This window comes from Notothenia rossii, assembly GCF_949606895.1.
Source record: "Notothenia rossii genome assembly, chromosome: 3".
Lineage (NCBI taxonomy): Eukaryota > Metazoa > Chordata > Actinopteri > Perciformes > Nototheniidae > Notothenia > Notothenia rossii.
The window spans coordinates 59334690-59359768 of record NC_136901.1 but is presented as its reverse complement, the minus strand read 5'-3'; the positions used below and the strand labels follow the sequence as shown (position 1 = coordinate 59359768).

The 25079-nt window shown below is 39.0% G+C and overlaps 1 protein-coding gene and 1 long non-coding RNA gene across 12 annotated transcripts in view; one reads left to right on the top strand and one right to left on the bottom strand.

Moving 5' to 3' along the window:
• The first annotated feature begins 1069 nt into the window (after positions 1-1069).
• Positions 1070-25079, top strand: part of LOC307034086 (uncharacterized protein) — a 74947-nt gene continuing 50937 nt past the window's right edge. For 9 of the 10 annotated variants that reach the window (XR_013806751.1, XR_013806752.1, XR_013806753.1 and 6 more), the window contains exons 1-3: positions 1070-1244; positions 2392-2450; positions 3040-3091. The gene's annotated coding sequence lies outside the window, so the exon portion shown is untranslated. The remainder of the gene's footprint in view (positions 1245-2391; positions 2451-3039; positions 3092-25079) is intronic. The other variant, XR_013806759.1, reaches the window with a different exon arrangement.
• On the bottom strand, positions 4588-8686 carry LOC307033936. 2 transcript variants are annotated; one of them, XR_013806725.1, is made up of 6 exons: positions 8413-8442; positions 8147-8322; positions 7893-8069; positions 6340-7787; positions 6071-6223; positions 4588-4987 (listed from the first exon to the last, which is right to left on the bottom strand). It is a non-coding gene; the product is annotated as an uncharacterized lncRNA (long non-coding RNA). The 2 variants fall into 2 exon arrangements; XR_013806724.1 differs by having other exon boundaries at positions 8147-8686.

The window sequence follows — 25079 nt, the reverse complement described above, 5'->3', positions numbered from 1 at the left end:
CTTTGCTGTGAACAACAAACTCAAGCAGCTAACCCCTGATCTGGCTAAGAAATGTGAGGCTGATTTTCTTGTTTTCTATGAAAGAGCCAAGAAATACGTGAGTGAAAGGTATGACTTCTCTGAGAACAGCTTTCATAGTAAAGTGTCAAAGCTTGGCCTCACAACTGCTGTGTCCTATGGAGAATACAGTGATGCAGTCCAAGCCTGCAGCCTGAAAGACATTGACATGGATGGACTCTATGAGGAATATGGCATGGTGGAAGCTATTCTCAGCTCTTCAGAAATGGAAGGATGCCACAGTGAGGAGCGGTATCTGAAACTGTTTTCCAAAGCAGAAGTCCCACTTGTGAATCTGAGGAAGATCAGCGCCTACATCTTCTCCATCCCATGTAGCAATGCACATACAGAACGTGTGTTCTCAATGATGACCTCAGCATGGAGAAATGAGAGAAATTGTCTGGATGTGGACAGTGTCAAGGCAGAGCTGCAAATTTGTGTCAACTTCACATTTGAGTGCACAGACATGTACCAGAGACTCCTTACAAACAAAAAACTCTTGGAAGCAGCCAGGAAAGGGCAAAAGTATCGTAAATAGACATTCAACTTGTGGTTAGTACACTAGAGTCTTATTGTGTTTTGAGCGTGAAGGATTCAGTGAAGCCAGGATAAAAACTAAAAGATAATCCCAAAGTGTCCTCCTTTTTGGTGTTATGGAAATGGCCACCCTACTACTAGTAGCTGCTTCACTTGTAGCTTTGGTGCTGCTAGTCTCTTTCTTCTTGTGAATTATATTCTTTTTAGAAAAGAAGTCATGTAAAAAATGTTTGCCTGCCATTATAGAGCTTTTTCGTTAGCGTTCTTGAGGGAAAGAGCTGCCGTGGGTTACACTGAAAAAAATGGACATAGGGGTGCTTTGAATTTACACAAATAAAACAGTAAATGCAACGGAATTAGTTCATGTTTTGTCTCTGAATGTGATTTCATTAAGCAGACTTCATTTATTTATTGAGAATGTTAAATCTACGTATTTAAATCGCTTTGACTGAACGTGATTTCATTGAAACATTTTAATCAATGTAATCGAGTGTGGTTAGAACCGGAAATGAAGTATATTTTCAAATGGCGTCCGGAGCTGTGATTGGTCCTCAGGAACTGCCGAAAAAAAGTACAGAAGAAGAGGTGTCGACAACCGCGAAAAGTATCAGTTGGTTACACAAAGCCAACCTCTGTGAGAGACTCCAAAAGTAAGTTAATTAAATGTAATGTTTCTGCTCAATACATGTTTGTACCCCTTTCCAATATAGTGCTGTGTTCGTTCGGTGTGTTACAATTATGGGGACGTATGTATATACATGACACCATGTATTGCTAATGTTAGCCATCAAGCTAGCGCTGACATTAGCATTGATGATAGATGTATTAAGAATCATTTCGTTATCACCATACCCGCTAATTGGGCTAATATATACAGGCTATGGTTTCAGGCCATTGTTACTGGCAGAGGTGGAGAAAGTATTCATTCTGCTTCACTTTTGCGGTTACTGCTGTGGCGTTTGTGTGATCACGTGCGCCATGCCTGTGTCGGGCATGGCGCACGTGTAGCTGTGTTTGTGATTGTACTCGCGCGTGTGTATGTGAGTCGGTCTCGGTCAAAGTAAGTGCATTTATTTCGCTTATTTGCCGTGATTTCATTGTAATAAACGTATAACAATGAGGCCGAATCAACAACATACTGACACCGATTAATTTAAACCATGATTGACTACTGTGGGAAGTGTAGTTACAAAACTGCAGGCAAAACACTTTAAAGCAGCCATTTTCTGAATGGAGATCGGATCGGGCTAAGCTACAGTATAGTTGTTGGTGCCCTTTCCACCCTTAAAATAACGTCATATAAACTTTTAAAAAACAGCGACTGTTTTCCGCATGCCAAGGACCGTCTGTGACAAGGATTATTATTCATGTTCTGAACAAATATGAGATAATGTGGGGATATGTGTGCTGCCAGCGGCTGAAGTTTTGTTTTGCCGATTTAACATAAAGTCAGGGACGACGGACAGGCTGCACGGCTTCACTCGTGTTGGTTGCCAGCACACTTTAACTACCGCCAACTGCACGTAATGCAAGTAGTTTGCTAGTTAACCTAGCCACACAGCTTTGAACCGTGACATTCGCTTCATCATGACGCTATGTTTAGCTAATGTTAGTTATCTAGCTAGCACTGGCATTGTCTCACACACCCTACATACATACACACACACACACACACACGAGCAGAGAGGAGGACTTGTTATATTTAAGTATGTATTATATATATTCCATGTGCTTTTGTTATAATTGTTTGTAGTCATTTATCTTAAATCCACTGATTCTAAATGTTTTCCTTCATAGGTTCATCATCCTCTTTACCACTTACCACTGAAAGGCCCACACAGAAAGATTCTATATTGGTAAGATCTATTATATTTATTTTCAACTGTGTTGAAACTGAATCTGCATTTTGTTACTTGTTGAGGTACATTTTCAAAGAAAGTAAAAAAGAGTTCAGTTACTGACAAAGTATCACAACTCATCTCTGGCTAGCACAGAAACCCCTGCACAATAATAGTCTTTCTGTGGCACATCTTATTTGAATATCACTGCCAATATGTTTATTTTACTATTGAGTCATCACTGTCAACATTTTTATATACATATATTTTGCTTTCCTTATTTGTATTTTACTTTTAAGTCTTGAATTATTTTGTAATATATAGATGTTTATATTTGCTGTTAATAATAGTTTATTTTCTACTTGTGTACATGCTGCTGTGGAAGGTCATTTTCCCCAATTGGGATCAATAAAGTATATATAATCTAACAAAAATATAAACATGTGGAAAACACATTCAGTGGTTGTTCATTTTTACCTATCCATCGATTTGTAAGTGTTAGAAGATTGCCATCATTTGTGTTGAACTTAGCTAGACAGATGAATTTTTCCTCTATAGCAAATTGACTTTTAATAAAGACTAACCATTATCTTTATCTATGTTACAGGGTTCCGTGCAGGGAATGTGGAGTTGTAAGGGGTGCAAAGAAGCGGTGTCAAGTAGGTCCAAGCTGTTACATCATTACAGGTTAACCCTTTGGAGTCCTGGGCTAATTTGGCCGTTTTCGCATACTTTTGATTTGTCTTACTAAACCCCATTAAGAAATGTTTGGCATGTCAATGTTTGGTATCTTTTTTTAAGGCCAACCTCACTTATATAACCTGATAGTTATTTATTTCATTTTGAGATACTATATGAATATTTTGGACCCAAAATCACAAAAAATCGTAAAAACAGATTTTGAAAATGATATTATTTTTCATATAGGTAACACAAACATACACAACGAAACCATTTGAAAGCTGGAAATATATACATGGGATGTCACTATGATAATGTGAAAGTTTGATTGAGGTAGCATGAACCTATATACAAATGTTATGAACAAATAACAGGTGTATCCATAGGCTTGTTTTCCTAATTTCTCAAGTTATGTCAACAGTGACACAGAGTAGGCACAACAAAACATTTAAAAGCTTAAATAATGTACATGGGATTTCATTCTGATAAGGCAAAAGTGTTATTATAAATATAATACAATATACACATCATGTACAAAAATCTGTTTTTTCTGTCTTTATCTGTGCCACGCTTCAAAGCAGTTTCTGTCAACTACGACACAGAGGGCAACATCACAGGCTCCTCCTCCTCCTCCATGTCAAAAAACAAGCTCATAGCTTGAACTTAACTTGAACTTGTTCAGAGTTCTCTTCATCATAGTTGAATCTTCAAAACGCTAAATCTATCTAACTATATCTAAATTCTCAATGTGTGTCTGTCACTTTACTTAAATCGCAGTCTCCCGCTGTCTCTCTTTGTCTCCCGCCGCCTGTCTTCGTATATCTTCGTCTCTCTCCACTCTTCGGTTCCCGCCGTCCCTCTTCGTCTCTTTTCGTCTCCCTTCGTATCACTCAGTTTACCTGATTACCTCACCCCCTCCCTGGTAAATACATCCTGTTGAGCAGAATCTACAGTTTCCAGTATTTTCCGTTTCGTAAAATGATAAAATACGGCGAAGATATTCAAATATGTGCTTCCATTATTCATACTTTTGAAATATATTTGTATTAACTTTATATCATCGTATCTCCGTGTTTATTGGGTCTTTTTGCATGAAACAAAGACTGGCATATAGTTTCAAACCAGTACTTTCGAAAGAAATACACATATACATCCTGTTGAGCAGGATCTACAGTTTCCAGTATTTTCCGTTTCGTAAAATGATCAAATACGGCGAAGATATTCAAATATGTGCTTCCATTTTTCATACTTTTGAAATGTATTAACTTTATATCATCGTATCTCCGTGTTTACTGGGTCTTTTTGCATGAAACAAAGACTGGGATATAGTTTCAAGCCAGTACTTTCGACAGAAACACACGGCAATGTTTTCCGGACTGTTGTTTTTATGCGGCACCGGCTTGAACAGGTCATGTGATCTGATCACGCCGGCGTGACGGTCGACTCCAAAGGGTTAAAGCCAGTGTTTCCCACAGATCTGAAATATACTTGGGGGGGAAGGTGCCAGGGGGGGGGGCTGCGAGCGGTGTGAGCGGACCGCGGGGCGGGCTTTGTGACGTGCAACACATGTGACAAACAACAAGTTTTAACAACAGGTTTATTCATTAACTTTACATTACTGTATGGCAATATTCATTTTGTACAAAGATGGCACTGTTTGTCAGAGCACTTAATCCGTCTAGGTTTGTTGAAGAACAGCTCCAACGCCTGTGTGTATGAGAACGCCTCATCCCATCCCGCTGGTCCACTGACTGCTATCCGCATACATGCAGCCAGGTGCTCCCCTTTCAGTCGGTTTCTCATGTCAGTTTTCATCTGTAAAACAGACAGTTTGTTTTAAATGAACTATACAGAATGACATGCAAGACACGTACCTAGGCCTGTCACGATAATTAATTGTGTTGGACGATAAATTTTTCTGGAAATTATTGCGATAAACGATAATATTGTTGGCACCGTTTTAAGACCATTTTAGACATAATGATAATATATAATAATAATTATAGTACATCCTTTCAAACATAACTTTTTATTGAACATTCAACATTGCAAATGAAATGTGAAATAATATATAAATTCATAAATAAAACAAATGAATTAAATTATAAAAAATTAATTAAATCACACACAACCGAAACAATAAATTAAATAGAGTCAGGCTGGAAAACAGAGCTCTCTCTCTCATATATATGTATGTGTATATGTATATGTATATATATATGTATATATATATGTATATATGTATGAGAGAGAGAGCTTTATAAATAAATATGAGCACACATTATCTCACAAGCAAAAAAAACTCCTTAAAACAACAGTCAAGTGTACAGTCCACTGTCAAAGACCCAGATGCCTCAGCAGGCCATATCCAAATCTGTTTTTCTAAGTTTTCGAGCAAGGAACACCAACATGTTTGCATTGTCGGGCGGGGCTCTCCATCTCCAGCTGCCGTGTTTGCTCCCAGCTGGGAAAACGGAATGGGGTGGTTGTGTTTTAGGTGGTTTAAAATGCGTGGTATTGCCTGCTTTTGTCGCTACCTTTTTTAAACCAATGCGACACACCGCCTGGCTCATTCAAGTCCGTAGGTTCGCCTCGTTGATTTGGTTTGAATCCAAAATACTGCCACACCGGAGAATCGAGATGTGTAGTCAGGTTTTGTAACCAATTCCATTTCACTTTAAATTCCCCGCGAGTAAGTCACACGTTGTCTCCCGCTTGTCGCTATATTATTAATTTGGCTGCTACGCAGCTGCACGTGCACGCGGAGTGTCCTGACCTGGCTGTGTGTCAGCCCCGCCCCTCACAGCGCGCCTGGCAGCCACAGCGCTCCAGGCTAAAATGCTGGTCACATCTTTATGTAAACGGCAGTTTATCTAGCTCAGAAAAGTTATCGAGTCCATTTTTATTTATCGTACGATAAGTCAATTTATCGATTATCGCGACAGGCCTACACGTACCCTGTTCATCGTAGAAAAATCCCTCTCGCAGTTTACACTGGAGACAGGGATGACTAACCCCGCTGAAGAGAGAAGGCTGAGGTTTGGGTATATTTCTGCCCATTCGTCCTTCTCACTGGCCAGGAGCTGCATGATCTCAGCTTGTGTCTTGTCCTTCAGAGATTAGCCAAGGCAGGGCAAATGAGTATACAGTATAATTGAAACATTTACAGATGTCAAAACAAGCAATTCTAACCGTCAAGTTCATATTAATTTAGGTATTTACCAACCTTAAATGTTCCTTCAAGAACATGCTGCTTGTAGGAGGTCCACTCTTGGATAACTGTGGCATCCTGCCCTGGGATGAATTTGTTGGCAAGGGTCTGCAACATTGAAATGTTGGTTACATCATTGGAGGTAACTGCCTTTGGACCCAGGACACTGAAGGCCCCCAGCACTTCAATATGCTGGAACCTGCTCTCAATGTTGCTCTCCAGGCTGCAGATGTAAGGTTTGAGGACCGGGAATTATATTATACATTTTTCAGTTCAAGGAAAATAAATATTGGAATGTAAAAGTAAGAAGGGATGTATTTACATCTCTGTCAAATCTGGCCCACATATCTTCCCGGGGGCGCTCCCCTCCTGATCCTCTCCTCCTCTCCGGCAATGCTAAACGCCCCAAGTCCACCTGGGTTGTCCAAGTCTTGGTGTAGGCGAGCAAGGAACGTTCCGGGGAGTGGGGTCTCACCTGCCTCCAGAATTCTCCTCAGAGTAACAAGTGTGATTGGCACCTAAATGTGGAAAAAGACAACAATATAATGGGATGGATAATGCAAATAACTGGGAGCATCAAATGCATTTCTTTGTAATCTACCTACTCCTTTATGTGGAGAAAGTTCACATCAGCTCTCTGAAACACCTTAGACAGCATTGCAATGTGGGGCAGCACATCTGCCTGAAGGTAGAGGGCAGCCACAAAGCGGTATGTGGCACAGACATTATAGACCTTTGGCCACTGGGCACTTCCTTGTGGTTGCTTCTTCCGCCAGAGCAGCCAGCACAGCTGTAAGGTTCCTCTGGAGGTTTTGAACGGCTAGGTGCTGCGATAGCTACCTTGTATCTTTCACCTCCTAACAACAAGTAGAAACACTGGTAAGTAAAATATATGTAAATAATATGACACCACAATAGTATTATGAAAATAGGTGAAAACACACCTTGACTTTCAAGTCGTTCAGACCAAGAGTGGTAGCGGCAGCACTCAGTGTGGCTTACCTATTTGCACTATTTCGGAAGAATAGGTGCAGTCCCTGCAGGTGGTTCCTGAAGTTTGCCATATACCTGACAGCATTTGAGGCATCTTTGCATGCCAGTGCTAGTCTGTGAGCAGCACAAGCTACAGAAACCAGCTTTGGAAAACTGTCTGTGAGCTGCTTTGCCACTCCATTCAGACGGCCTAAGTTTAAGAATTAAATGCAGTGTTGAGGGCGTCATTTTGTTTCCTTTAATAACAGCTGACAATACACATTTCACACAATCCATTAGATTTAACCATAAACTCCATACCCGTCATCACTGCTGCACCGTCTGTCCCGAGTCCGTAGAGCCTGTCTACCGGGAGATCCTTCTTCTGTAGTACACTCTTGATGGCAGCAACAACGCTGTCAACTTTCCCATCTTCCAGAGTTACCAGGTCAAGGAAGTGGTTGAAAACATAACCCTCTTTATCCAGGTGTCTAAAATAAAAATGTATAGGTTTTCACACATATTAATAAATATTAAGTTTAACTAGGCCTACATCTTTATTTAAATGCACATCATACCTTTAAAAAATACCCCACCTAACATGTAAATCCAGCTGGCGGTTTACAGATACATCTGTGGTTTCATCAACCTCTAGACCTGATTGCTTGAGATGACCTTATCTCTTCCAAAATAGGCGACTCTACTATCTCTGCAAGGATCTCCAGCATTTCATCCACTATTCTGTGTGATTGATAATTGTTTCTTTGATCCACCTGAGAAAAAGACATCATTTAACATTTAGCTGGTCAAAGTTCTTAGTTTCACAAGCATCATTTTGTACTAGGTTTACCTTCAGATTTTCAAAGTAATCACAACCCAAAAGCTGAGCTAAACTTAAGAGCTTAGGGTAGTTGGTGTGGTGAGCCATCTCATTCTTTACTAGCCAGTAAAGACATTTGAATCCACCTATGACGGCCTCATGCTCCATAATAACTGTGGGCTCAAAAGCCTGCATCACTGAGTAGCCTAGACCAAGGGCAAAGACATAATTCATTATATGAGCCAAACATGGTTGATAGGTTGTAGAAATTAGCTTTACATAAAAAAATGATATACCTGATGCAAGTGAGACCTGATGCTTTACACCAGTGGTTCCCAACCTGTGGGCCGCGGCCCCCTGGTGGGCCGCGAAGGTATTGCAAGTGGGCCGCCAAATCTTTTCCAAAATAGTATGATTTTTGTGGGGGGGAATTCAGATAAAAATATACAGAATAATATTTAAAATGATATAAAAAATGTAATTATTCTTTTCATCATTGCATTTTTCCTTAAAATATTAGATATGTGACGAGCAGAGAGATAGGAACATTTGTTGTAATCGGCCGGACTACTTTGCTCTCAAAAATAAAATGTCCCAGTTAATGATAACATCACATCTAAATATCCCATCTTATTTCAAGACATCTTACCAAGCAAATGTTCACTTGTTCTATCGGCAGATCTTTTTACATATTACAAGAGAAAAACCTGGTTTTCATTAGTTTTTTAATTGTTTTTGGACCAGCATTTTTTCGAGTGTGGATGGAACCTACACTACCTACTAAATTATACTAAAAATAAAATAATAAAACAATAAATACTACAACATGTGAAAATAATGAAATAATTGAATACCATGTGTCTGAATAAATGAAGCATAATGACAATTCATTCTGATTATCAGTGTAAAACAATGATGTCATGTCTTATATTCTTTCACATTTACCAAAGTCATTGGATCTTTTATGTTAATGTAATATCACTGCAGCTCTACATAAGGTCATACATCTGAGCAAGTTGTGTTGGCAGTGTTTAACTCATGTTCAATCTTTGTAATAAGTTGGTTTACAATAAACAATGTCCTTAAAAAAGGATGTTCCAATGATTGACAATATTGTTTCAACTCATATTATACATTTCATACAATATTTCAGTATCTGAATCAAAAATCCTCTTATTGAGAGGAATAGAAGGTGTGTGAGAAGATAAAGTGATGCTGTTGGGTTTGGCTGTGTGTGGAAAGTTTAGTTTCAACAGTTTATTAGTGTTTCTGTTTCTGCCCTACATACATAATATAGCCCTTCGAAGATGAGTGTGCTTTTGATTGATTGGAAGAGTCGTGTACTATAAATGGAACGTGTGTGTCCAAAAGTTTGGTTTTGGTTAGGGTTTATCTGTAGCGGGAAGTGTCAAGTCACCAATTCACGAGTCCAAGTCACTTTCGAGTCACCACTCTCCGAGTCCAAGTCCGAGTCACCAAGGGAGAGTCGTAGTCGAGTCCAAGTCCGAGTCACCCAAGCAGTGTCCGAGTCGAGTCCGAGTCACAAGTCTTCATGTATTAACCTTCGTGGATATATGTGTTGACATTTAGCTGCTCCTCTACATTGCTTTTATCCTTTCATGTTATACTAATCTGTCTATTCAACTGCTGTGAAGCGAGTTTGGCTGCAATTCTTGTAATAGGTGCTATACAAATACAAAGCTTATTACTAATATTAATATTATTATTATTGTAAATGACCTATAATATGTCCAACTATATTTAAAATGAGTTACCTTTTAGAGAAGTGATTATATTTGTATGCCAATATTTCCCTATGGTAAAGTTTTCGTTTGGCACATTTATTTTGATATTAATAAGATCGGGACTCTTATTTTGAAGGAACTTTACTGGTTAAATCGGTTTACCGATAAAGATTAAGCCCCAGAAAGCAAATGGCTACTTAGCATGCAAAATGGTCATTCTGCATGTTAAGTAGCCATGTGCTTTCGTGTTATCGGCTGAATCTGTATTTATTGATGAGATCACGTTACTCTAATGATAGTGTTCAAGACAGCCTATATGTCTGAACCATGGATGTATAATAAGAACTGGATACAGCGTGGGAGGCGGGGCCAAATTCACTCCTATGAGAGTTGCTCATTGGTGCATGATGATAAAATGGCCTAACTTTTGAAAGAGCGAAACGCCACAGATTACCCGGCATTCCTGAGAAGTAGCTGTATGTGCGCTCATAGCGCATGCGCAACTTTAACCAAAATGCTCGTTCTCATCAAGCACATCAATTTGCGTACACGTAACAGCACCGCGCGTTCATGACAGCATGGTAATGATTTGCTATTATGATGGATTTAATATTAACGAGGTGGCAGTTAGCAGCTAGCGGCTACCTAGTAATTATGTACACATCAATCGTTATGTACTTATATTACGCTGTAACATGATCTAGTGATATCCAAGCAACAGAATTATACAATTATTGCACTGTATATATATATATACACAGTGCAATAAGCTTCTTAGTGCAATAAGAAGCTACAGGGACGTTAATCTAACGTTGGTAATATTAACTTTATTTAATACAACATTTACGGTACAATATTTAATCATACAGCCCATGTAGTATAATAATGAATTACAGCAAACATGTGCAATATATCCATTATTACAGCTCCGTGGGATGGCAGAAAGACGATATGGGTCCGTTCTTATTGTGCATCCATGGGTAAAGATAAACGCAACTCACATTGGTTTCTCATACAGCATCTCTGTAAACTACGTTTATTGTATTCACTGAATTTCACTCTCAGCCTTTAACGCCTCGTTGTAGCTCCAATAGCTCCAGCCCCCACCCTCCCTGTGAGCACAGTGTGCTCTGATTGGTCGGGACTATGCTGAACAAGTAACATGAACGTGCCGGGGGCGGCGCGGTCCCGTGGGTTAGATGCGCGTTCATAATGCAGAGGGAAATAACTCTCAGAATAACGTTATTAGCAAATTTTTACAACTTGAGGAACGAATGTTTTTAATGAGGGCTATACAAGTGTTTATACTGGGTAGTTTTAAAAAAAATGATCCAACGATTTACAGACCACTCTTTCCCCATGTAAGTCAATGGGAAAAAGTGTTTCCGGGCCTGGCAACCAAACGGAAGTGTAGTACCGCCGTTTGGCCACCACAAATATTTTCATCTGAGTCCGGCGCACTTCCTGGGGGCTTGGTCTGAACCATAAACTGTATATATAAATGGACGTAGGGTCCGTGACGTCACCCATAGGATTCTGCAAAGTTTCAGAGAAGCCCTTAGTAGGCAGAGTTGGCCACTAACGGCTCGACAGTGACGTCAGAGTTCAACTCCCGCCTTCTCCAGCCTGCTCCAAATAAGGGCAAAGAGGCGGAGCCGAGGCGGGACCTCCTGCCAGCGTCTATCGTTTTTCCAACCCAGTTTAGATTAAACCACGCCCACTTCCGCATTACGCAAGGATCGACGTAGCTCTACGCGATAGCGTCATAGACTTCATCTTCTGCAGTTATAGCGGTTGCGTTAAAGCAGGATATTGAATAGTTGTTTTTTGTCTTTCCAAAGGATTTGTTGACTGAAAGTAAACGATCCTGTAATCAAAGCCATATCGAAGAGTCCTGAGATTGTATTACTGGTGTTTTATCATCTATGAATAGCCTGTGTGTATCCTCAAATGTTGTTTTCAGGACAAACAAAAGACGTTTTAAATATCTTATCAGCTGGTGTAAGTGCAGAATATTGAATATAACCTTGACTATTACTGTGTACTTCATTTATCTGACAGCATTATTTAATGATACCTAGATATATACAGATGTTTGCTAATGTATCCCTCTTATATCCATCAGGAATTAATATTAAATGATGAAGTAACATTACCTCAGCACCAGGCTTGGAATTTCGTCATTTTAGGGGCAAGGCCATTTGGCCTTTGGCGTCAAACATTTTTTCAGGGCGCAAAGGCCACATGCCAGGGCACAAAGGCCATTGAGGGAAACATTTGGATTTGGAGCTTACAAATAAATAACTTCACTTTCTGATAAGAAAAACAAATCACTGTTTTAATATCAATAATGTCAAACATTATATCATCATATAGGCCTATGCCTCCTTAGTATTACTGTATATAAAATAAAATACTTTACTTTGAATAATTAGTGTTTGGTATGTTTTCCATCTACTTCTCCCATTCACAAAATCAAATCAAAACATCTAAAATTATATTAATATGTAACAAATATATTCAATTTCAGAGCAGAAGAAACAGCCTTCAAGGGTCAAACTCTGCACATACTGTGTGTGTGTGTGTGTGTGTGTGTGTGTGTGTGTGTGTGTGTGTGTGTGTGTGTGTGTGTGTGTGTGTGTGTGTGTGTGTGTGTGTGTGTGTGTGTGTGTGTGTGTGTGTGTGTGTGTGTGTGTGTGTGTGTGTGTGTGTGTGTGTGTGTGTGTGTGTGTGTGTGTGTGTGTGTGTGTGTGTGTGTGTGTGTGTGTGTGTGTGTGTGTGTGTGTGTGTGTGTGTGTGTGTGTGTGTGTGTGTGTGTGTGTGTGTGTGTGTGTGTGTGTGTGTGTGTGTGTGTGTGTGTGTGTGTGTGTGTGTGTGTGTGCACAGCTCTGGACAAAAGTTAAACATGTACAAACCACAGACTGTCATGGCAAATACAATCGCTGCTTTAATTCTGTCTTTAGGACGTTGTTGTGAGTGTGGACGGAGCAGCTACAGGTTAGTTTAGCCTGATTGATCCACTCAGAAAACACGCATTTTAAAAGGTTTTTCGCTTGCCGTCTTGTCTGCAGACTTGGCAAAGCATTAATTCATAGTTACTTCAGCATCATTTTGAAACGTGTATTGCAATTAAATCATGGTAAAATAGGTTAATTTTGTCGTAGTTGGTTTCCTCCACAGTATTTACATTGAAATAAGCCCTGCCCCCTCTCCAGCGCGTCCTGTTTGATTGACAGGAGTAAACACAGCTGACAGCCGCGGTGAAACTCCAGCGGTTAGAGCGATGAGAATATTCGCATCGCGTCCGTTGTGAACGCAGCATAATGCAGTTATGAAAACACTGTTCTGACGCTTTTAAAGCAACTTCGAGATTTGTTCCCGCGGCTGAGGAGGAGGCTGTCGGGCCCCTACAGGCATGTCTGACGGAACAATCACAGCAGAGCAATCGCTCTGATCCACAGACACGGGACTATCCTATTGCGCGCACTAATATGACTTCACTAGCGTTGTTTACACGGCATCTCTGACGGAACAATCACAGCAGAGCAATCGCTCTGATCCACAGACACGGGACTATCCTACTGCACGCACTAGTATGACTTCACTAGCGTTGTTTACACTGGAACTTTTGACAGGGGCACAAAGGCCACTTTGGCCGTGAATTACATTTTTTTTCACAGGGCATAACGGCCAAAGTGCGGGGCAACGACGGCCGCGGCCGTCGTGAAAATCCCACCCTGCTCAGCACTGCATAAGTGTGGTCGTCAGTCATATTGACAAAGAAGCACTATTATATTGTATATTATGCAGCGTTTAAAAGGACGGTATTTCGCTTGTCAGATTCAGATTTCACGGGTGTGCCGCGTGAGGCAGTGATGTAACCATAGGGATGTAACGCCAGGTTGATGCTGTGACGTAACGCTGCGTTGATGCTTGCGTAATGCGGAAGTGGGATCTTAACTGGGTTGGAAAAACGATAGACGCCTCCTGCCACCGAGCTGGAAGTTCCAGAGCTAGCTGAAGCTACCAAGCTAACCTAACATGCTCCCCATCTGCACACTGCCGTCGCATTTTACGTTTCTAAGGTAAGCGGACATTAAACTATTCAGCAAAACTGTAAATAATAATCTAAGTTATTGAGTTTTTAGCATAATACTTCAGAATCTTAAAATCCCTAAACGTTTGTATGCAATTGTGCTAAATTCAACACGCAAATATTAATATGTTTGCATGACATTAGTTATTTATATTTTGATATCACTTAATTATACGTTTAATACATTTAAGTCAAGCTAAGGTACATGTGATGGTAGCTAGTTAGTGCTCTTACCTGTGAGGCCTCCTCCAAACAGCATAATAACCAGACTGTATCATTAAAACTAAGTACCAGTTCTAGATCCTTGACTTTAGACAACAATTCAAAAGACAAAATGTATTTAAAGACCAATCTTTATTTGAAGGTGCCTCTTAACCTGGGATATTAGTTATACAGTAATGGTATTGACAATCTAAAAAAAACTGAGCAACTCAGCAGTCAACTTTATGTTTCTTATTGTCTAAAGCATTTATTATTTTAATTTTTCCCCTCTCATATTCAGCGTGGACGGATTGAGACAGCGTGGTGTCCAGAAAGCTGCAGAGACTTCAGGGAGAAACCTCCGTGTGATGGACGTCCTGTCTGTTGGTTTGGAGAGGACTGAGGGTCTTTCCTCAGCGAGGAGGACCAGGCCTGATGGAGGAGCCCTTGCTAGGCAAAGCTGATACCAACTGCACAGGCCTAGTCTGTCACTTTATTTGACTAAATGTGTTTAATTATACATTTAATAGGTTTACACCTTTATATATACAGTCTATGGTTTACACCTTCTGTCCATATGTGCTTTTTATTTAAAACATGTTTGATTAACTTTTGGTTCGAATTTCAATAAATTGTATTTGCACTCCTTTCGTCCATTATTCTTCCTGAAAATGTTAGATTACACATTCACATCTGACTGAAGATTAGCCCCATTTATTTGTGACGTTGCAAACTCTGCGGTACAAGGCACAAGTGATGTGAAGCTCATAAAGTGAGGCAAATAGAAATAATCAGCTGATTGAGTGTAGATGTGGAAATAGGTACATTCGATCAGCTGACTGTTTTCACAATAAAAGTAGTTTCTTAGTGAATGTCCTGTACTGGTCTTAAAATCTCATAACATCGGCTTTTAATGTTCCTCTTGGATGTTCTTCTTGACCCTCAGAGAAGGAGAAAATGTTGAGTCGTGTCTTTCAGGCATGGCCTTTCCTAACAAAAATTACAGGAAACGTAAAACATATTATTGCAGAACAAGTGTGTTATTTATGAAAGCGGTGTGTTTGTGTGTTTAGGGGCTGTAGATATCATTATTTTGTAATTGTAATGTTTTTTCTTTATTTCAACAGTGAGCTACGAAGACAATCAGATTATGAATGAACAGAATGAAGTTCATCAACATTGAAATATATTTTATTATCAAAATAATATTTAACTGTTATCAAAACGTAGTGCAACTGTAGAAGCTTGCTCTGTTGTCTCACTGAAAGAATAACTTTTACCACGTGTTTTACAGACAATATTCAGAGATAAATAGTAGCAGTTCTCACTATGTGTTAAATATCTTTGCCTTCAATACATTAAATTAAAAGCTGACAAAATCATATTGCTTGTTAACATCTAAATGTAACTTTTTGCACAGAAAAAACCCTCAGCTTAACTGATGTGTTGGTGATCTAGTATTTAGTATTGTTTAATGGAATGTATATCAGTATATTAAAGTCAATACTTCATTTATTTAAACCAATATCTTTCTTGATTCTTTGTACAGTATGAAAAAAAGAGTCTTTATACCTTTGCTGAAGTTCACTGCTGTGAGGAGTCCAGTTCTGTCTCTCACTCTCTGGTCCAGCCTGTCTGCATCACCTGGACACTTTAAACAAACAGATATGTAAAGTACCATGTGTACAAACAATATAACTTATTCTCTTCCGTTGAACATGTTGGATTGTGTATTGTCCGAGTCAGGGTCCTTTTTATTTTACTGTAACTTTGGAAGTTGTGTTACCAATGCTTACTGTTTATTTGATACCAATTTGGTAATGCAATTAATAAAAACAACAAGGTTTGGGTTCGTTCTTCAGATGACTGTGATGTTAATGTGTAAGCTCAATAATGAACTCCAGCTCAACCAACCATATTGTAATATCTAAGTATTCATCTTGAAATATGACATTAATAATTGTAATATACACACATCTTATTTTGAGGTTGATTTCACATACACTACTTCGACATTAGCTTGTCTACATACTTGAGCATAGCCAATTTAAATTAACCTTAGCGATGCATACGGTTCCTACCTACATTATAAAATATCTCTCTAAGTTACAAGGATGACCTTATTTTATCAACCTCAAACAGAAGCCGCTTGTTCTACAGTATTATCCCACTTAACGCTTACCACTTGTCTATTTCGTTTAAACCTTTATATATACAGTCTATGATTATAACTTAGAGGCTACGATTAGCATCGTTAGCACCAATGTAGCTACCACTCGCTTACACGCTAACCCAAGCCTTAACATTCATTACGTAGCTGATTAAAATCATTAACACATAAATAAAGTAATGCTGTCAAAATTATCGCGTTAACGGCGGTAATTTTTTTAATGAATTGCGTTAAAATATTTAACGCATTTTACGCATGTACAGAATGGCCCGCCCCATACATCCCACCAGTGGCAGCGCCAGGGTATGGCTGGGGTAGGCTACACCCATACCAAGAAATGGCTTAGCCCCACCATGAAAAATGATGTTAAAGTAAGCTAAATAAAGTCTGCCAACTCGCGCCGAGAATTGCACAGACAGCAGTTAGTAAAATTCACGCATTGAGCGTGAGAGTCACGCAATTAACCCATATCTCACACACTCAGGCCACACTCGCCTTTCCTCACGCTAAGTTTTCGTCCAAAATAAATGTATATAAATATAAAAATAAAGTGAAGGAACAGCAAACCGGGCGGTCTACGAAATGAGACGGTCTTCTGGCTTAGTTCAGTAATGTTGGAACGATATTGGGAGATTCTGATTTCACGGATCAATAACTCATGAACAAAAGGTTATTCAGACACAAATGACGTCTCCTAAGTACCGTGGTAAGGTTGACAATGAACTACAGTCACATTTTGATAAAAAAAAAGCCAATACGCGCCGTCCTCCGAGCTGGACACATTACATTGGTCTCTATCTGCAGCCGGAGAAGAAACGAGTGCTCAGGGACCGTCTGCAAAGTGCAACTCCCAAAAAAGAGAATAAAATAATATTCAATCACTAGAATACAGCTTATTACTACCAAACTCACCACACACATCAATAGTATCCTGGTTGTCATACTACAGCAGAGAGTTTGGAAGAATATGCTTTTAAATGATTTTGGGGAATAATGTAAAATCTTCAATAAATATGGCATCATCTTAAATAACTTTACTATTATACAGTATATTTCTACCAAATTCATTTTGCTCTCAAAATGCACCAGATTGATGCATTTAACTTCAATATTTAAAAAAAAAAAAATCTTCCCGGGGGAGCATGTCCCCGGACCCCCCTAGAGGAGGTGAGGACCCCCCACTTGTAAAATAGCACTTTACCTCTGCTTACACCTATATGCCATTTTATATGCTGTGAGCTGATTATCGAGCCTTCATTGTAAGACTCGCGGGTACACTGTGTATGTTTGCATTCCACTGTAGTGCCCGGTACATTAATGGGAAACCCTAATTTGTACATGTTCAATACATTTGTAACACTGTACACATGAACGCATCTTTTTTCGGTTCACCAAAAAAAGAATCTCACTCCAAGCTGAACTCAAATGTTGGCAGCCCTGGTTTTACACTTTACAATAAGGCTCCCCCAATAAGGGGGGATCAACTCAGTGAACAACAGATACCAAGGATGCTGGCTGATGAAGAAGAAGAAGTAAGCTAGGTAGCCAATATAAGGCTTAGTCCTCTTGCCAAATAGTGAGCCTGTGTTGATGTATACAAACTATTTTGGAACTGGTTTATAAATGGTTCTTAATGATTAATAAAGTGTTTACAACCTAATTAATAACCCAATTATAAACCCTTTATAAGGGTAGTCTTGTAAAGTGGTAACGAACAATTTTATAATAAACATACATACATAGGCTACTGTATGTTAAATGGATATATCCGCCTTCTTTCATTTATCTTTCCATTCCCACAACAATATACATAAATAAATGGCATATTTTGGACATAGTTTGAATGGTGATTAATCATGATTAATTCATTTTTAAGCTGTGATTAATCTGATTAAAATTTGTAATCATTTGACAGCCCTAAAATAAAGTACTTGAATTTCACTTACAGAGCTGTCACTCAATGTGACCACGTCCTAATTTATGCAAAAACGTTAAGACCTAATATAAATAAACGGGTTGTATTAGAAAACAATTCACTCACAGATTCATAATCATGAAGGTGGAATCTAACTATATCCATAATAGTATTGATTGCATCCATGGGTAGAAACATGTTTTTTTATGCTGTAAAATTGGGCATTTTAACATGGGGGTCTATGGAAATTGCTCCTTTCTGCAGTCATCGCCTATCGGCCAATATATGAACTACAGTGTATGGCACTTCCGTATTGGCGTCCCAAGTCATCGTACGCGAGATTACCCGATCATGCCCCTCCGTCTCCCTGTCAAAGTGAACGGTGACTGTAAAAACTACACTGCGCATGCTCAGAGTATTTTCCTATTTTATGTGTGTGGCAAACAAATAATGACCATAGGGGCACTGAGCTGCCGTCCCCACCATACGTCATCTCACATAATTCAGAGCTGATTGGCTGTAAGTACTTGTGCCATGAAAAGTGTGGTGTGTGAATAGCAGACGAGAGAGCTGCAGTGACGCGTCCTAAAACCCGGAAGTAAGCTGCGCATTGATTCCCTCCATGGATGTATAATAAGAACTGGATACAGTGTGGAAGGCGAGGCCTAATTAATTCCTATGAGAGTTGCTCATTGGCGCATGGATAACAAAATGGCCCAACTTTTGAGAGAGTGAAACGTCAAAGATTACCCAGCATGCCTGAGAAGTACCCGTATGTGCGCTCATAGAGCATGCGCAACTTTAACCACGCCCCCCAAAAGGCTTGTTCACATCAAGCACGTCAATTTGCGTACACGTAACATCACCGTGCGTTCTGGATTGTTATGATGGATTTGATATTAACTAATAACGAGGCGGCCGTGGCAGTTAGCCGCTAGCAGCTAGCGGCTAGCTAGTGTAACGTCCGAGCCATTAGTAATTATGCTAATGTAGGTACACATCAATCGTTATGTACTTTATATTACGCTGATTTAACACGATCTAGTGATGGTTTTGTTCAGCATTGCCAGCTTCACTGTTGAGCTTTATGTTGTGGCCAGCATTCTCCTGTGCTCTGAAATCTAAATGTGGATTAGCATAAAACAACACTAAAATAAACACTACAATATAACTTGTTATTTGACACACACAAGGTTGTTCATTTGTGTGTATAAATATACAACACAGGCTATATACATATACAAGTATATTTCATACAACTGTTAATTTGATTAGAGCTTTGACACATATATCTTTATTTATATATGTATAAGTATGACGACTTCCTCGGGCGATATCATATGGTATAGCTAATTAATCTGGGTCAAAACGTGTTGTGCCCACATGCAAAGGTTGTAAACTCTGGCTTATCCCTGCGTGGTATTATAGTAATAGCAAACAGCAACTCCTTTAATGGTATATTGCAAGTGCAGTAAGAAGCTACAGGGACGTTAATCTACGTCGGTAATATTAACTTTATTTAATACAAGATTTACATCATTTACATCAGCCCATGTAGTATAATATTTTACAAATGATGAATTACAGCAAACATGTGTAATATATCCATTATTACAGCTCCGTGGGCTGGCAGTAAGGCGATATGGGTCCGTTCTTATTGTGCATCCATGGGTAAAGGTAAAACTCATGTAGTGCTGAACACGTCACATCACATGAACGTGCCGGGCGGCGCGGCCCCGTGGTCTAGATGCGCGTTCATAATGCAGAGGGAAATAACTCTCAGAATAACGTTATTAGCACATTTTTACAACTTGGGAACACATTTTTTTAATAAGGGCTATACAAGTGTTCATACTGGGTAGTTTATTTAGTTTAAAAAAAATTATCCAACGATTTACAGACCATTCTTTCCCCATGTAAGTCAATGGGAAAAAGTGTTTCCGGGCCTGGCAACCAAACGGAAATGTAGTACCGCCGTTTGGCCACCACGAATATTTTCATCTGAGTCCGGCGCACTTCCTGGGGGCTTGGTTCCCTCCACAAAAAAGCAATGAGATTTCTCCATAGGATTTTAGAAAATAGCTCGAAATAAGATCTGTGGGAAACGTACCTGTTAGATAAATGCAAGTTTTGTTCAGCCGGATAATATCCACATGTCTACCCTACTTTTATAATTTTTGTATCATGAATCTATCGATTAGATTTATGATAGACTTTTGAAACTACAAGAAGATAAGGAGGACTTTTACAAAAAATTAATAGAATTTCCATCTTATCTTATCTTGTTATAAACATCGGTTACCATTGTTTGCTGTGGAAATGGTAAATATTCAACAGTGGAACAGCCAAAGTAACGTACGTCTTGAGCAAATAGTTCCAAACACTGCATACTTCCAGCTTTGAACTCGTTCTTTTACAGTTTCTAAGCACTCGCTGGGGACTAACAGAAATTGCTACATTTTCTGACATGTTAACACTTTGGCTAACTACTTATGAATCTAAAGCCAGCTTTAGTTTTGTGTTTATGTCTGGATACAATTATATCTAAGGTCTCATTTGGTATTATTTATAAGGCATGATGTGATTACATTGAATTACAGTGTCTACATTAGATAACATGCCATGCTGTACACTAGCTTCCCACTGCTCCTGGTACTATGATGGGTTAAAAGGAGAGAACACATTTCACTGTGTGTGCTGTGTGCATGAACATGTGTGACCAATAAAGAGGGTTTCATCCTCCAATTCTATTCTATCTATCTCTGGACATATGATGTGATCCAGGGCCGGCCCTTGGCATAGGCAGTATAGGTGAATGCTAAGGGCGCATCAACCCATCGGGGGCGCCAAATATTGGGGAGAAAAAAAAAAAAAAATGTTATTGTTATAACGTTATATGTTATAAATCTTATTATCTTATACTAACATAACTACGCCTATATAGCGTACAGCGCCCATAAACTATGGCGCCCCCCCCCCAATCAAGTTGAACTGCCCCAGCCCCAGTAAAAACCAGAGGTTTATGTGAAATAGTTCTTTTTTTGAAATAATGGTTTTAGTGTGCAATTATATGTTTTAATTTTGTATTAGTGTTAATTTAAAATAAATCAAACTCCCAAAAAACATATACAGCTTCTGTGTGCTTTTATTAACATTGGAAATTACTGTGTAAGCGTCCGCGGGGGGGAGAGCTTTAGAGCAACACACTCTCTCTCCCTAAGCGTCCAGGAGCGACGCTTGGTCAGGGTCCCGTGGCGGCCAGTTGTGACGCGCCGAGGCTCCTTCAGCTTCATAAACGGACGCAAAGAGCTTTCAACTGATTGCAGTGTATTCCCATCGGCGACGGTATTTGACGCTTAGGGAAGCACCGCATCCATTTATGTCGGCAGCTCTTAAAGGCAATGTGAGCGTCCATTCCCATTGGATAACGGAGAATTGTACACCCGGAAGTAAGTATTCTCCTTACTGTTGATTGATTTGACAGTGATATCTCCACTACTCATCAACTCAAAAACACCAGATTACCTTTGTTAATTAAACAAAATTGATAGGTTTAAATTGTGTGCAATGCTTTTGTGTTTATCCCCTTCAATTCTGAGAAACAATTTGTTTTCTCTGAAATGTGGAGCGCCAAGGAGACTACACTACCCACAATCCCCAGCTATTGTTGTGACGACGCCTGTCCGCTTTGCGACAAACCCTGTGATTAATCATCAAGCTCTGGGATTGGATGTTGGAGTGGCAGTGCGCCAAGGTTACGCCGAGCATCAAACTCTTTGAGATGGAAGGAAACCACGGCAGACTATTCAAAACTGGACTCGAACGCCCCCTGAGAACTACACATGCTGGCTATTGTGTTTCGCAACATGTTCTCTATGGCACGTCTCTACTAGGAATTGTAGTTTTAAAAGACGTTTTCGTTTTTCCCAAAATTAGAAGTTGACAGTATTAAACTGTGTACGGCCCTGGAGGTTTAGGCGATAAGAAACAAATTGGTGTGTACAAATTTAAATGGGTGAAAATCGCTTGTATCCATAATGGGCAGCATTAATATATACCCACATAACAGCTCATTGTTACTTTGTAATTTTACTCCACTATAGTGGAGTACTACTAGAGTAGTAGTGTACTCCACTACAATTCAGAGGTTAACCTGGTATTTTTACTCCACTACATTTATTTTAGTTACTTTGCAGATTCTGATTAATGATGTGAAATACAAACAACCCTTAAATCAGACTTTAGTTACACCTGAGTAAAATTCAGGGAAAAGGTGATTGAAGTGCAATCGGGAGAGATATTTGATAGTTAGTGCTTTAGAAGACTAAACATTTATCTGCAGATCTCTATAAAGTATATTCATTAATCGTTATTCTCTACTAATAGTTAATTGAAAACTGTATATAATTGCTATTTTGCACATCCCTTTCAAGATTTCAAGATTTTCAAAGGTTCATTGACATATCATATACACAACTGCAGTGTAGTTATGCAATGAATAAAAAAATTGGGTCACAGGTTCCCCAACAGTGCATTACAAGACATCTATCAATATGTGTGTATACCTCCACCATTAAACTGTCAAATTCTGCACATTTCTTATTCTATCTACAAGAGTATAATTAATGTGTATAATATCAGTTAAAATAAGTGCTTCAACATAGTTAACATTGCAGGAAAGCAATATATTAGACGTTAAGTACTTTGTCAGCCTTAATATTTATCTGTAGATACCCCCAAAGCTTTTTTCTTATTTGAAAGAAGACCTTAACCTAAAGTATTCTTTAATGTGTTAATAAAGGTTAATTAGTTTGTCTGTTTTGCACTTCCTCCTATTAATATCTTTGTACATCGTGCACTAAACTGTTTTATTGTAGAGATCACTTACAGTATCTTCTTGATTTTTTATATTCTGTATTTCTATCATTGACCTTCTACTTTTTCCCCCTATGAAAGTATGTACTCTTAATATTTTTTTCATCAAATAACACTATTCAACAAAAATGACATTATTCAACAAAAATAACGTGCTTTAACCACTAGGCGGTGCACACAAGGTACACACAGCATACTAATAATAACTTTGTATTATTAGTGTAGGACACTTATGTATGTATAACATCTGAAGACATTTAGTTTTATTCATGTTTTTACATAATTTTACAGGATATTGCTATACTATTTCTCATGTTTTACTTCTACACATTAATATCTGATTTGTAAAACATCACAGACAGAAAGGTATATCCTTCATTTAATGGTAAGCTATTGAAATTGTGATTCCATAGATGTGTCTCCCATCACCCAAATCCCCTGACCATTCTCTCAACTCAGTATTTACATTCTTATATTCAAAGAAAATCAGTAATATCTTTGAAAACATGCATAAAACATCCAATCAGCGAGCTGAGGATCTTTCCTACGTCTGTTTCCGGTATTGTTCCTGTAATGAGAGTTCACATTTATGCTACATTGAAGGGTGGAATTGACTACACATCTTAAGAAACATAATTTGCTTCAGATAACATCTGTGATGGAAAAAGAAAGTAATCTAAAAGTAATCTGAATACATTTGTCAATGCTGTCAGACTTGTCAATGAGATCATTTGTACTCTTTCATAATGTTTTTGGAGTGTGTGTTGAGAAATAGTCTGTATTTAGTTATATGAAGTATTTCCCTGTCTCATCAGTTCTCTTTCTCCTCTTACACTTTAAACCAAACAAATGTAGACGTTTTGGAAAGTGTGTCCTGAGCTGCCTTCCTGCAGGCTATCAGCCTCCTCCATCACACACCGTGAAGCACACATCTTCTGCTCCGTGGATAAGAAGGAAAACATAGAGAGAGCTGGAATGGACTGAGGCAACAGTGCGTCTGAGAGCTCTGATATCGCAAAGATTTTCCACATCCCCTTTGAAAGACATTAGAGAAAAAGTGAGCTGAAACTTTGTTAAGCCTCACCCCCTCCCCGGGGGCCGATGTTTCCCTGCTGTCAAGTGAAAACACCATGCTTCCTAAACCTATTTTTTGCGCTGGAGGCCATTGCATTTGTAATATTATCCAGTTCATTTGAAAATGGTTACATGATGAGCGGAATGGGAAATACTTTTAACTCCTGGACCTGCCAATGAAAGGTGTTTGAGTATTCAGGCTTTATCCGAATACACAGAGACTCATACAGACCACAGTTGTTTATTATTTACAAGGTGACACTGAGCAAGTGTAGGTAACCAAAAGTTAATCTCCCTCTTAATAAAAGATAAAATCGTTCAAGGTGAAAAATATCTGTCTCTGTGTTTTATGAGTGTGTGTGCCCTTCCTCTTAAGCTTATATTTGGCTGTTTATTTATGAAGCATTCATCCTGTTCAACAGGTCGCCTGGACCCTGGGCCATAGTCTGCCAGCTCATGGAGTCTATTGTTAACTGTAATGTTGAGTACACCAACGTTTTATGATATAAATGTATAGTAGGATCTCCAGCACATATAAACTGCTGGATGCTAACTTGAATACGTTAGACAACTTGCCCAATTAGCATAAGTTGTATTCATTTGCATTAATAAGCCTATGCAGACAATAGCTAAAACATGTCTTGGCTGATTTGGACAATTTTGGAGTGGTTTCGGAGTTTAATTTTGGATATTGAATCAATATCTGGCATTTTCAGGATCCAAATGTGCAGTTTTAACCAGGAAGTGGCCCTATTTTCACTCCCGGTAGGCTGATTTTATTGAATTACGGGTCGAATGTAAAGTTTTATGGGACTCAAAACTGCAATTTTTTATCCTAAAAATGTCAGAAATGAATTCAACATCATCAATATCCCTCAAAAACCAAA